At 36.7% G+C, this 13,587-nt stretch overlaps 1 long non-coding RNA gene across 1 annotated transcript in view; it reads left to right on the top strand.

Moving 5' to 3' along the window:
* The window catches only part of LOC122454612, a 255,540-nt gene extending 252,102 nt beyond the window's left edge, over window positions 1-3,438 (top strand). Inside the window, exon 4 of the long non-coding RNA XR_006273450.1 lies at window positions 3,305-3,438. This is a non-coding gene — a long non-coding RNA (uncharacterized LOC122454612). The remainder of the gene's footprint in view (window positions 1-3,304) is intronic.
* The last annotated feature ends 10,149 nt before the right edge of the window (window positions 3,439-13,587 follow it).

Here is a 13,587-nt window from a genome sequence, read left to right as displayed (position 1 = left end):
CGGCCTCATCACTGCTCCTACTTTTCTATTCTCTTAAAAACTGCTAACCAACTACAAATCAAAAGTATTTACATGCTTGTGTAGAATATAAAACATACAGTTTTGTTGTGCTGTGCTGTTGATAGCCCAATGACCTTTATCAGTATATCCATGCAGTCACAGAAGTCTGCTCAGCTTCATGACTAATGTACTTTTTGGTTAAATATTGAAAGATACTGATGAGGTTACAAGATAAATTTTGTTCTCATGAAAATCTCTTGTATTCCTTCCAGCTATCTTTTCGTTTACTCATAAATTTACATTCAACATTGTTGCTTTCTGGTTTGGCCTACCAGCTCTGGGGTGAATTGTTTGTGACTTTTTTAGCTGGAGCCACCCTGACTCCAAAGATGAGGTCGATGGATTTTCCTTCTGCCCCACTATTGAGCCTCTCAGCATCACTGGTGCCGAGTTCTTGCTTCCACTGAGATAATACATTTTATAGAGCGTCTCATTATAGTACCCTAGCCTTTTGTGAGGGCACACACACACACACACACACACACACACACACAGTTGCACATGGGCACGAACATGCACAAGCACAACAAAGGAGAGGCAGCAGACTTGACTGAAAGTTTCAGAGAAAAGTGCAGGGACCGATGTTCAGACCCCCGTACCAAAGTAACCGAAAACTGAGTCTTCCGGTTTTCGGAAATCCTTCAGCTTTATCCCATGTTATTTGTGTCTTCTCACTCTTTTAATGCTCCTGTCATTTTCTTCTCTGTTTCTCTTTACTTCCAAATCCCGATTATTTATAACACAGCAGTGTTTAGGTCTCCCTCTTGGTTTTCTAATGACCCAACTTTTGTCCTGAATACATTATTAAGGTGTCCCCTTCTAAAAAACACCCTGTTTCCTCATTAAGAGAATGTGTAGCTCTAGCTATTGTCTTAATAACTTTTAACTCTGCCACATAAACCTGAGTCAATCAGGCAGTCAATAAATAGCTGACGAAACACCCAAGTTGTGAGAAGAGTTACATAAATGATCTTCACTTCTGTGTGAAGTTAATACCTATTCTCAGGTATAGAAACACCATAGCCAGTGCTTTCATCCCCCCAAATGCTCATAAAGGTCCCCAGATATTTAGTGTTATGCAATATTGTTGGGAAGACATGGGACCTTTAACACTCTCTCTTACAACCTTCCTTTCTTAGGAATATCTTAAATAGAGGAAAAATAATGACTAGAGTTACTTTGGGAAGTTCATTTAACAAAACATTGCAAATGCCATGTATGATATATGGACTTCAAAATTAAACATATTTAATATCAACAGTTGGATTCTCACTCTGACTTTGACTTGGCTCTGTCGTCCATGAACAAATTGCCTGAGCCTTGATAACTCTAAAATTAATGATCATGTGCCCACCTCAAAAAATTATATTGAAAATTAAAAATTTCAGTAAATTTCTTAACACCATTCCTGGAATACAGTGTTTAATAAATATCAGTTATTATTATTCATTAGCTTTATTGAAATATCAAGCATGATGTGGATCAACATGTAGAGGCAGAGAGAATTTCTCTGAACCTTCGTTCTACAAAAGCAGTTGTTGTAGTTGTTGTAAAATACTGCCAACAAAAACCTTCGTCCTATACCCGTGGCATGGATGCTCTAGTCTTTCTATGTGGACATGGAAGGTTGAGAGGTCACTTTGCTTCTTTGTGTTGTGTGGCAGTTCTTCATACTGGATCTCAGAAGCAGCCAAGGATGCCTTTTCTCTCCCACCTTGGTCAAGCCATCGTTCTCCTTTGGAGTGTGCCCCCAGTGAAGATCAGGGCTTCCCGAGTGGACAGAGGAGTCTGGTGGGCTATAGTCCATAGGGTCACAAAGAGTAGGACATGAGTGAGTGCCCCACACACTTCCAATGAGGACCAGCACTGTCTTTCTTCCCTAGGTACTTCAGAGGCAGGGATGAGGGGATATAGGTCTCTTCAGTTTCTATCCCGGCTACCTAGTTATTGAATAATAGATGCTAAATATTATTTTCTATTTCTCCCACTATTGTTATTACTGAACCCATTTTAAACCACAGTCTGCTGTCTGTTTCACACATAGTACAGCTGAAAAATCTCTAGCCACAGAATTTCAGTTGTTTTTATCATCATGAAAGCCCCCAACACAGTGGGCTCTCTATTTTATATCTGCTGAGCAAAAGAGGGTAATGTCTGCTGTGATTTTTCTGATGTCTCCCCTCCCTGGGACTGTCCTTCATTGGCCCAACACCAGTCCATCTCCACTGATGCCATTCTCCTGGCCTGCTGCTCCTAGCCAGTGTCAGGGAGCTCACCTTTGTTCTCTCCTCCTCACTAGCTCTTTCTATTCCCTGCATAGCACTGCTGGAGTCTGGCACTTAAAAGTCTTACTCAGATACAAGCATTAACCACTGTTCATCTTTGAAACATTACTATATTTATTAGTCCTTTATTTACAATCTAAACACTTGCTGTATTAAAGAAATAGTTTTTGAAAACTCATAGTTGTTTAAAAGGGAAAATCAATCTCTTAAAAATGATTACTCTCTCCTCTGAGCCCTGGTTATCCTTTTAACTGCTTCCCCACTTCACCTCGAACATGATTGAGCGACTAACACATACACACAAGGATACATACATACGTCTAACAAGTATTTCTTCCCTTAAAACTTTTTCCTATTTTTAAAAGCTATTTTATGTTTTTGTCTTTTAAATTTTTATCTAATGTTCCTGTAACAATAGTAAAGTTGTATTATTATTAATATAAGTATATTAAGTATCCTTAGTACATAAGGTTATTCAAGGAATAATGATGGTAAAGGCCATCAGCTGTATGTGTAAAGTAATGAAGGTTTTTGTTTTGTTTTGTTTTGTTTATTAAGGGGAAAAGAGAGCAAATTTGTGTTAGAATAAAATATCAAGTTGATCCATAATATGCAAGAGCTGAGAGAAGAACAAAAGTTGAATGTGTAAAATGTTAGGAAAGTATATAAAATACTGCCAACAAAGACCTCTCCACACCACTTTGGAAAGAAAGAAAGAAACCTGATTTATTGTTAAGTATAACAGAGTACATAGCCCTTAAGAGATGACCAAGGCACTATAAAGTTTCACACAATTTATACAGCAGAGCAGATTCAAAGTTCACGGGGAACTGAGGAAGGCAATCACTTTAACTGTGCCATTCTGAAAGAAGAATATAACTTATCTCCTCAAGAGACAGGGGTTACATCATGAGATTAACTCCTAGGCTAATTCTGGAGCTGTATGTTTACATCTGCAGGGATTATGAAGCCCTCGACCTTGGAGAAATTTCTCCACTGTAAAACTGGACCCTGGAGCTATCTGGCTTCTGGAGAAATTTAGTTACCTTCCAAAGATCCACTATGTCACCAAAGAGATCTTTCAAGAGAGGAGGAACAGGTAAGAAGGGAAGAGGCGGTAGCTGCCACTTCTGCCTGTGTTTATGCGGAGTTTGCAAATAATCACTTTAACACATAAGGCCGTGGAAAGGTGTGGTTAGCCTCAGCACTTCCCTTCAATCTGACTCTGTTTTGATAGGCTCTTTCATTAAATCATGTTTTAAGAAGCTTATGAATCTTTTACTGTCAAACAATATTTTGATTAAAAATAGATTAGATTTTCCTCTTGTTAAAATGAGAAGTATTTTGGTCTTTTCTTACTAAGGGATGGTAGAGCCATACTTGAATACTGTGTAATCAGCCCATATCATAGAGATGATGATTCTCAAGAGAAAGTTTTTACTTTTCTGCTGGCCTTACCTTCCTAATTATTAAAATGATAAATAACTTAAGCTTATAAATTCTAAAAGAATTATTTATGATTGTGTTACTTTTTCCATGTGTATTTTAAAATACCATCCTGTCATTTTAACAGGTCATTAAGCTACAACCATTTGTTATCGGGTACCCATCCTTCTACTGTAACCAAGTGACCAAATATCCCCTCAAAATCATTTTGATTTTGCTTTCCTAAAATCAGATCCTAAGTTTGGAAAAGTTAAGTTCTCAAATATCTTTTGAAATTAAAATTGCCTTTGATATTTCTCCACCCTATCTTTGATTTTCCAGGCTCTGGAAATTATAAGACATTGTCATTTCACTTATAAAAAGAGAGATGAAAATAATTATTAGTTTGGGAGGCTCAATATTTGTTAATTAGCTCAACACAATTGTAAGAGCCGGATGGTGAGAGCTATAAATCAAGAGAGAAGCTTGGCCTTCCATGTCATTGATTTGTAGATAACATATTATTAATATAAATGTTCAAAAGATCGTACACCCTGCAGAATTGAGTTGGAGGCCCTCGGTACCCTATCCCTGTCTGTTTCATTGGTTAGGTCCCGATCAGAAAGCTGTGCTTTGCAGCCAAGTCGAGAATTTTGTTTTCTTCCATTTTGTTATTATTAGGTACAACAATAGATTAACTATTACTCTTTAGCCTTATCAGAAGTGGTTTCTGCTTTTTCACTGATGCTTTTCTGAAGGGTCTGCTACAGGTTTCAAGCTAGAATTTGTTTTTCAGCGAAATAGGATACTCTCCGAGCCCTGTGAAAAGGATTCTACCTGATATCCCTAACTATTGATATTTCAATAAAAAGTGTGGGTATAGACTTAAAGATGATAGCTGGGATATCTTTAAGATGGCTTTCTGAGAATCCCAGCAAAGTGAGTCTCTTTAATCAAAAGAAATAATTTTGTTAAAACAGGGCTGACCTAAGATCTAGCAGAATAAGAATGACATATCAAACTGATGAAAAAAATTAACTGTGATTGTTTCCTTAAAAATTATTGATATCGTTTTAATGTTCTATTTTCTGGTTAGTATATAAGGAAGCACCTTTCTTTCTTATTTATTTTATTGCTAACCCTCTATTTGTTGTTACTCACTTGCTAAGCTGTGTCCAAGTCTTTGCAACCCCATGAACTGCAGCACACTGGTTTCCTAGTCCTTCACTATCTCCCGCAGTTTGCTCAAACTCATGTCTATTGAGTCCTTGATACCATCCACCGATCTCATCTTTTGTCACCACCTTCCCCACTTTCCTCAATCTTTCAAAACGTCAGGGTCTTTTCCAATGAGTCGACCCTTCACATCGGGTGGCCAAAGTATTGGAGCTTCAGCTTTAGCATCACTCCTTCCAATGAATATTCAGGGTTGATTTCCTTTAGGATTGACTGGTTTGATCTCCTTGCTGTCCAAGGGACTCTCAAGAGTCTTCTCCAGCACCACAATTTGGATCCTCAATTTAGTAGACTATGATTTGTAACTGAAATGAAACATTTAAAAAAAAAATCCTATCTGATTCTCACTGGTTCCTCAGAATTCTGAAACAAATACTGGGCTTCATTACTTTTCACATCAAAATATTTGCTTTCAGGTTCAGTAAGAATCTGTTCTCCTATTTACCAGGATTTAAGTAGACAAAATGATTGTGCAAGTGCTGTAGTTGGTGTGTCGTATTAGAGAGGCGTACTCATTTAATCAGCTATGAGAACCTCACCATTAAGAGACAAGGGTTGCCTTTCTTTATGAAGTTAATGCCTGCAAAATCCTCTACGGAGAACAGGCCTAGTACCTGGCTTACTAGGTTCCAGTTCACAGGGAATGAGGAAGGTCACTTCCTGCCAGGCCAGGGACATTGGCTTCATTTAGGAACTTTGAGGAAAGAGAAGCAGATGAAAGTTTCTTGGGTTTGACTTCCTCTCCTTGGGTAAAAGAGCAATTGATTAGAAGTGTTTGAAAGTTAAATCTGAGCTTCTTTATAAAAATGTCCAGGAGGAAGTTAATCCTTTGGCTTAATCAGTAGTTGCTTGATACCAAATAGCTGAAACTTCAAGAGCAAATTCAAGGAGGCTCACAGGAGTAATTAACTCTTCTTGTTCTGCATATGGTAATAGCCAAAATATGAGGCCAGCCTTTTTGGGTTTTGGTGTAATCAAGAACACTCTTTGCCACTTATTTATGACCAAAATGGGAGACTTGAAATAAATATTATCTAAAACCTAAAAGTGAGTAAAAAATGAGGGAGGCATATCCTTTGTTACTAAGATCCTGTTTAACAAGTTTACCAGGTGAGTATTTAATTCTCTAGCAGTATGCTCTTATGTTCAACTCATTATTTGCTATTTAATTTGGCCCCAAAACATGTTAATTATATATTTATGTCTAATAAGAAAGGTAACCTCAAAGTTGATTGCCTTTGCCTTATAGCACACTAGTAGTTTTAATTTAACCCAACAGTCTTCCTTCCTTCCTTCTTCCCTCCCTCCTCCCCTCCTTGCCTCCCTCTCTCCTTTCCTCCTTCACTTCCCTTCATCTTTCTCTCCTTCCCCCACTTCCTCCCAATTTCCTTTCTTTCTTTCTTTTGGTTTTTAAAAAAATGTTTATGAATATACAGTTCCTCAAATATCTTTGGAATTAGCTTTGCTATCTTATTAGATTCCTCATTTTCACATGTGTAGATTTTATATTTATAGGAGAGTCATTTATTTAACTTTCTGGAAATTATACTTTTATACTCTCAAATAACACACATAAGAATCTGTTTATTTTGACTCTGATCATAGCCTCTTTGCATTTGTCCTGCAAATGAAAAAAAAAAAAATCATGGATATTTACCTATATTTGAATTTGTAATATTGTTCTCCTGCTTCTGAAAAAGGAGATGAGGTAGTTTACATTTAAAATGACAATGCAGCATGTTTGAGCCCACATGGAATTTACTGTTGAATTTGAAAAATGTCTGGCAAATGAGTGGGAGATACCCATCAGAATACCATTTTCATGATGCTCTAGGAAACTTTTTGGCACCTATTAGATTCCAGAGCACAGAGTGCCATTTGGTGTTATACTTCTGCTGTATTGGCATTTTCGATAGTGGCATCTGCAGTGCTACCCTAGGGAGTGGGTGGTACCCAGTAGGAACTAGTGATATCCAGAAGGAGAGAGTAGTCACCACTAGAAGCAACAGTGGAATCTAATGTGGTGGTGGTACCCCACACAGTGGGAGCAACCTTTGAAGGAGACAGCTGGTCTGTTGGCACTGGAGGCAGTTGGGAAGGGAATTAAGCTAATGTAGTCCAAGTGCATTCCTGATTATAACTTGCTAGAAAGAGAAACCTTGGCATAAGTACTGCTTTAAGGATGTCTCTTGAATATCATTAATCTGAAATTCACGTTTGATGGGAGTTCTTTGGAGAATGACTGAGGGCTTCTATTTCAAGTTTTATTATTAAAACATGCATCCTCCGAACAGTAAAGCAGCAGTGTTGTTATTCTTTTTGGAAATTAAGGAGCCTGAATGTTTTTACCTAAACAGAGCACAGATCGTCCCCTGTAGGAGCTGAGTCACAGCATACCTACAGGTAGAATCAACAACATCTTCAGAAAAGAGATTCAAACCTGCCCCAAAGTGCAAACACTGAAGCTAGGGAGCCATCACCCGTCAGTGGTTTAGGAATCACTTGATAATTAGGATGTCCACAGATAGATGTTTTCTCCTTTTCCTTTTCACATTTTAGAAGATGGGAGAAAATAAAGTTATTCATGAGCCTATTCAGTTAAACTGACAAACTGCATTACCTGAAAGAAAATTAGATAAGTGTAGCAATTACTTACAGAGTATGTTATTAACACTTCTGGGAAATCAGTGGATGAAAGGTATTGTTAATGACAATGAGAATACATACTGCTACTGTGGAAAGTACAAGGGGTTTGCTAAGTGAAAGTTATTAAATAACCTCCACTGTTGAGTGAATGGTTTCAGTCCTAAGTATTCCTGTTGTCTTCCTCTTACACCAATTATATCAATTAGACCGCTGAGAGCAAAATGGAAACAGAGTAGGTAATAATAGCTTGCTGGGAAGCCACTGTTTTAAGCTTCCTTTGACGAAAGTTATTATCAAATCCATTGGTTTTAAGGCACATACATTCTGTTTCTGAGAAAAACCTGCCCCTTGAATTATCTCCCATTTGCTAAAACATGTGGTGAATATTGCACCTAACCAATGTTAGATTTTAGAGACTACAAGCTAAAACCATTTTCCTTGTCAGATACACTGGTGTTTAAGAGGGTTGTACTCATCATGACTAAGGATAGGAGAGAGATTCTGATTGCCTGAGAAAGGGGAGGAGGGGATGGCCTGGGAAGAAACTCAAACTGCTATTCAATTCCACAATAACTCAAGCATTTGATGATTGCTGAAGCTCAGTATTACGAAAGAGAGAATTCCTATCAGAGATTTTAACAGAAACGGAAAGAATGTAACCATTCTTTTTGTCTTGCACAGTATTCATTGTGTTTGTATAAAAGGGAGATGCAGTTTTTATCGACTCCATGAATTCGAATGCAGTTGATCAGGGTGGTAGGGACTCAGAGAACTGGTCCATCTGTTTCATAAAAAAGCAATGTGCACAGAGAAGATGTTCTAGAAGTACCATATTAACTCAATTACAGAGCTAGGACCAGAACCTTGGTTTCTGGATTCGTCAACAGAGTTCTTTCCCAGAACACATTGAGCTACCAAAGAAAGTTGTGCAAGAATATTCAAACAGGTCAACATTTCCTCGTCTTCTCTCTGATCAGAGTATAATTCATCTTTCTTGTTGTACATTTTATGTGATAGACTTGATTATGCTTGTGTCCACATAGATTCTTGCTGCTGTTTGAGAAACAGATTCAGTTCTCTGTAAGCTGGAAAAATGTCTTTGACTTTAATTTCTTTCTTTCTTTCCTCCCAAACACAATGAAATCTAGTCTACGTCCACTACCTATTTTAATTCAAAATTCCATTAGAATATTAAGTGATAAGAGGCAAGTAATTTCATCACGAGTACCAGATCAAGTCAAAATAGTTGTCTGGACATAAGTTTAGAAAGATTCTGAGCAGCACAGATGATCTAAGCAAGCAAGCAAGATGGTTATATTAATCGGAGCTACCTATTAGGATGATGAGATAAGGGGTGAGAATGATTTTTAAGAATTTCAGTTGCTGCTTCAAAAAGACCAAAAACATAAGACTGGAGATTCAGAGATGGGACCATACAGTATGTGTTCTTTGGATGGAATGTTACTCTAATGTGCCTGAAAGACAGAGTGTATTAAAGATATAAAAAGGAAGCTGTCCAAGGCAGTGGTCATATTGCAAGCAGCCTAGTTTACTGGGCTCTGGAGTTTGGACACTGCTCAAACCATCAGTCATTTAGGTCACATGCATGGCATTATTGAAGCCATTTTATAGGAATATTAACTGAGGGGCAATGTGTAGGGACAAGAGGGAAAAATTAAATAGCACAATCATAGGCTGCTTCAAAAGGCTGAGTGAGAGGCAGTGAACACTTGGACTAGGACTTTGATTGTAAACCTAGAAAAGATGGAGTGGATATGAATGACACCGTGGCAGTAGAGTCAGTAGTGACCAGTATCCAACAAGATGACTGGATAATGGAAAAGAAGGGTCAAAGTAAACCCAACGTTCAAGCCTGAATTGTTATTTTATTAACTGTAATGGGAGGAGTTACAGGTAGAATCAAGGAAAAAACCTGGTGAATTTTCTTTGTTAAATTTACTTCTTCCCAATCAAGAGTTAATTATCTCAGAATTGTAGGATATTCATATGAAAAGTGACCTTAAGAGACATATGTTCAAACAAAATCATGCTTGAGGGCTCTTCTATTTTTTTTTCATATCTATCATCTTTAGTAAATACATCTTTATGTCTTCATTTTCATTTCTAGACAGCTTGAAAAATACTCTAGGTTAATATCTTCTTTTTTTCTGATGGTTACACAAGTAGAGAAAAAACCACTTTCTAATATTTTAATCTGAAATGTCTAGTATTTATCTATCTCACTACAATTGAGTAACTATAATCTCACAATTAGTACTCAGTTAAATTATGGATTATTTTACACTGTAACCAAGAACCTAACATTTTTACACTACTGGGAACTGTACATGGTGCTCATGACTTATTGGATGAGCACAAATGGATGACTCCATTTGTAACTGGAAAACAAACCAGATACTTCTAAAAGCTAGTTTTGTCAATTGTAAAGAATAATAAGAGTCAAAATGAATTTGGACAAGTGACAAAGACCTTTTCCCAGAATAATCTTGGGTTTAAACATAACATAAATGTAAAAGTTTCTCAATTGTGTATTTTCTAGGCATCCTAGCTTTGAAACCTCATATTATGAATAATATTTTATTGAATTAAGTCCTAAAGTGTATAGCCAGAAAATATCCATGATGTCAATGCTCTGCTTTCAAATTTCTCGTTTGTTCTATGTAGTACTGCTAGCAAATTTACTTGGGGCATGCCTTAGCTTTAATAGAAAATATATGTATCTAATAACCAGTCAGTTTTATATGAGTTTTATAGAAAGGTTCTTGGCTGAGTCTGTTTCAAGCAATTAGACATGGGATAAGCTCAAACTAGTGTTACAGTAACCAAATCCAAGATTTTAAAACTTTAACTACAAAGAATCTAAATTGTTGAAGGTATATGTAAAATACAAAACACTTCTTTTATATTTAACCTAATGGCTTGTTCCTGACTTCAACAACCTACTTTCGCTTTCTAGTACATTCTGTTGGCCTTCTAAGCTATAGTCCAGAGATTCTCCTGATGAAGATCTTGACAGTACACAGCATCCCACTCACTAGAAGAAACTGTTCTTTTTTCTTTTTCATGTTCACCATTCTTTTATTTTTAATGGAACATTAAAAATAAACTGTTCTTAGTATTACTACTCGACAGAGCAGTAAATGCTAAAGGGCTCAAAGGGAGGCAGCCATAATGATTGAAGCTTTTTATTTTCTCCCAAAAGCCCTATTCTGAAGCTCGGGGGAAACCCTAGGATAGGACAACCAACCAGAATGGGAAAGCCCATGGAAGAGAGAGAACAACAGAGATTTATCCTTTACATGGGTCAAGTCAAAACAAATGTATCCATTCTGCTAAAGTTTATCAACACCTAGCCCCTACCATGAATAAATATGCATACACATAATAAACATACATATATCTAAAAATAAGAGTGTGATTTGAAGGTGAGAAAGGAGACATAGTAATAGCTGATATGTTTGCACTGAAGAGAAGAGATGAGGGAGTTTACAGACGTTTCCAAGTGCAGCCTCTGTATTTCCGGCTGATGTCTACCACAGAAGGGCTTTCACTAGAGTCACCCCACTACTCAGCTTCCTTCTCCAGATCCTTACTCATTCCTTCCTAGGGGAGAAGGGGTGATTTATCTGATTCATCATCACGCTTTAGTGTGGTTGAACTTTACCACTGATGTGAAAATTAATTTGGTGAGTAAAAGATTAAAGTAAAAAGATACAACATCTAATTAGATCAAACCTACGAGGCATCTGGCATTGCCTGGGAAAGAAATTGGTGTCAGTGGTGACATATTTCAAACTTGTTGCACAAATTAAGCAAGAGAACACCCACAATCCACTCACTACTGTGATTTCCACATCTACATCATGTTGGGCCTCAGGAAATCTGGAGTTGTCGGGGCTGAGAAGTTAACTAGAAAACTAGGAATTGCTGGAATTTCTATTGTTTTCCTATGGAATTCCCATATGTGTAGGTGAGTGTTCCAAAGGGAAGGTGAGTGTGCTTTGTTTGATGACTAGGATTGACATTGCTGCCCACAGGAAAGGGGGTAATTACTCAAAAGGCAACACTAATTCATTGCCAATACATTGAATGACAGGGCAACTGGGTTAATCAAAAACCTATACATTTTTATTGTTTTTACTAGGCATATTTACTTATGAGTGTATAAATACTTAGAATGTGGATCAACATATGCATATTCATAAAATACATGCTTATGTTTATGTATATAATAAATACAATCCATGTAGGAAAATATGGAAAATTTCAAACATGTGCAAAAGTAGAGACAACGGTATAATGAATTCTCCATGTAACCATAACCCAGTTCAACCATTGTCTACTAATAGTCAGTTTGTTTCTTTTATACCCCCACTCATTTCCCTTTCCACCTTCCTGATTATTTTGCAATAAATACCAGATAGTATATTATTTCATCTGTATATACATCAGTGTCTCTAAAAGGAAAGAAAAGCCCCTCTTTTAAATATTATAATACTGTCCTCACGCCACATTTTTATTTAACCGTATTTTTATTGCCTTTCTCCCAGACCTTCTGGTTTTCAATAACATCCACATGATCACTCAGTTTATTCATTTATTATATATATGACACACCTAACAGGTTTAATACTACCATCAACAGTATGATTGCTGAAAAATGGTTTAAGATTTTTCCACACTTTTCTTTGTGCTAAGGGATGTACTTTCAAATTAGTGTGTTTTATTTGGAATAGTTCCTATGTCAGTTCCACCAACTGGAAAGACAGATTCATTTATTTCATTTTGCTCTTGATGTTTAGGGTTTATTTTTTTAATTTCAATTTTCTTTTTTAATTGTATAAAATATTTACATACTTCCAAAATCAAATCCACAAAAGCAACTGATATCCATGGAAGTTTAACTTCTTTCTTTCATATTATTCCCTCATAATTCTTTTATTATGGTGTTTATTACTTTGTGATTTAAACAAATAAACATATCCTGGCATAGTTAAATAGTAGAATACAATCCACACTTTTTTTCACTTTGCTCTTTTTACTTAATATATTCTAAAGAATATTTCATGGTAGTATGTAGCTATATTAATCATTATTACTATAGGTATATAGTTCCCATTGTGTTCATGTACCATAGTTTATGCAATCTATTCATTATTATTATGAGTTGAATTGTGCCCTCACACACAAATAAGGATATTTTTAAGTCCTAACCCCTGGTACCCGTGAATGGGATCTTCCTTATTTATACCTAGAGTCTTTGCAGATGTAATCAAGTTAAGATGAGGTCATGCTCATCCATTACTTGGGCTCTAATCCAGTATGACTGGTGTTCTTACAAGAGGAGGACCGAGACACAGAGAAAGAAGATGGCCATGAGACAAAGAGAAAAAGATTGGACTGACACATCTCTAAGCAAGGAATACCAATGATTGTTGTCAAAGACCAGAGGCTAAAAGAAGCAAGAAACGATTGCTCTCATGGTTTCAAAGGAACCAATGGCCCTGGCAACACCTTGAATTCAGATTTCTAGCCTTCAGAACTGTAACATAGTAAGTTTCTATTGTTTGAAGCCAACTGTCCCACTTTGTGGGAATTTGTTGTGACAACCCTGGGAAATTAGTAGTTTCTGGATTTTTGCTATTACGAACAAGGCTGTCATGAAAAGCTTTGTAAACACGACATTTTGTTGTGTTTTGTTTTGTTTTTTCATAGTATTTTGGAAGGAATCTTAGAAATGAGATTGCTGGTCCCAAGGTAAATGCATATATAGTTTTGGAAGACAGTGTCAAATTTTCTTTCATAGGGGTTTTATCATTTTGCATTGCCACCAATGATTTTCAAAAATGTCTATTTCCCTACCCCTCACCCCTAAAATTTTGCCAGTCTGGTAGGTGAAAATGGTTTCTCATTG

Source organism: Cervus canadensis, chromosome 16 (genome assembly GCF_019320065.1).
Source record: "Cervus canadensis isolate Bull #8, Minnesota chromosome 16, ASM1932006v1, whole genome shotgun sequence".
NCBI lineage: Eukaryota > Metazoa > Chordata > Mammalia > Artiodactyla > Cervidae > Cervus > Cervus canadensis.
Note: the sequence above shows the minus strand (reverse complement) of the source record. Positions and strands in the feature narration are given on the sequence as shown.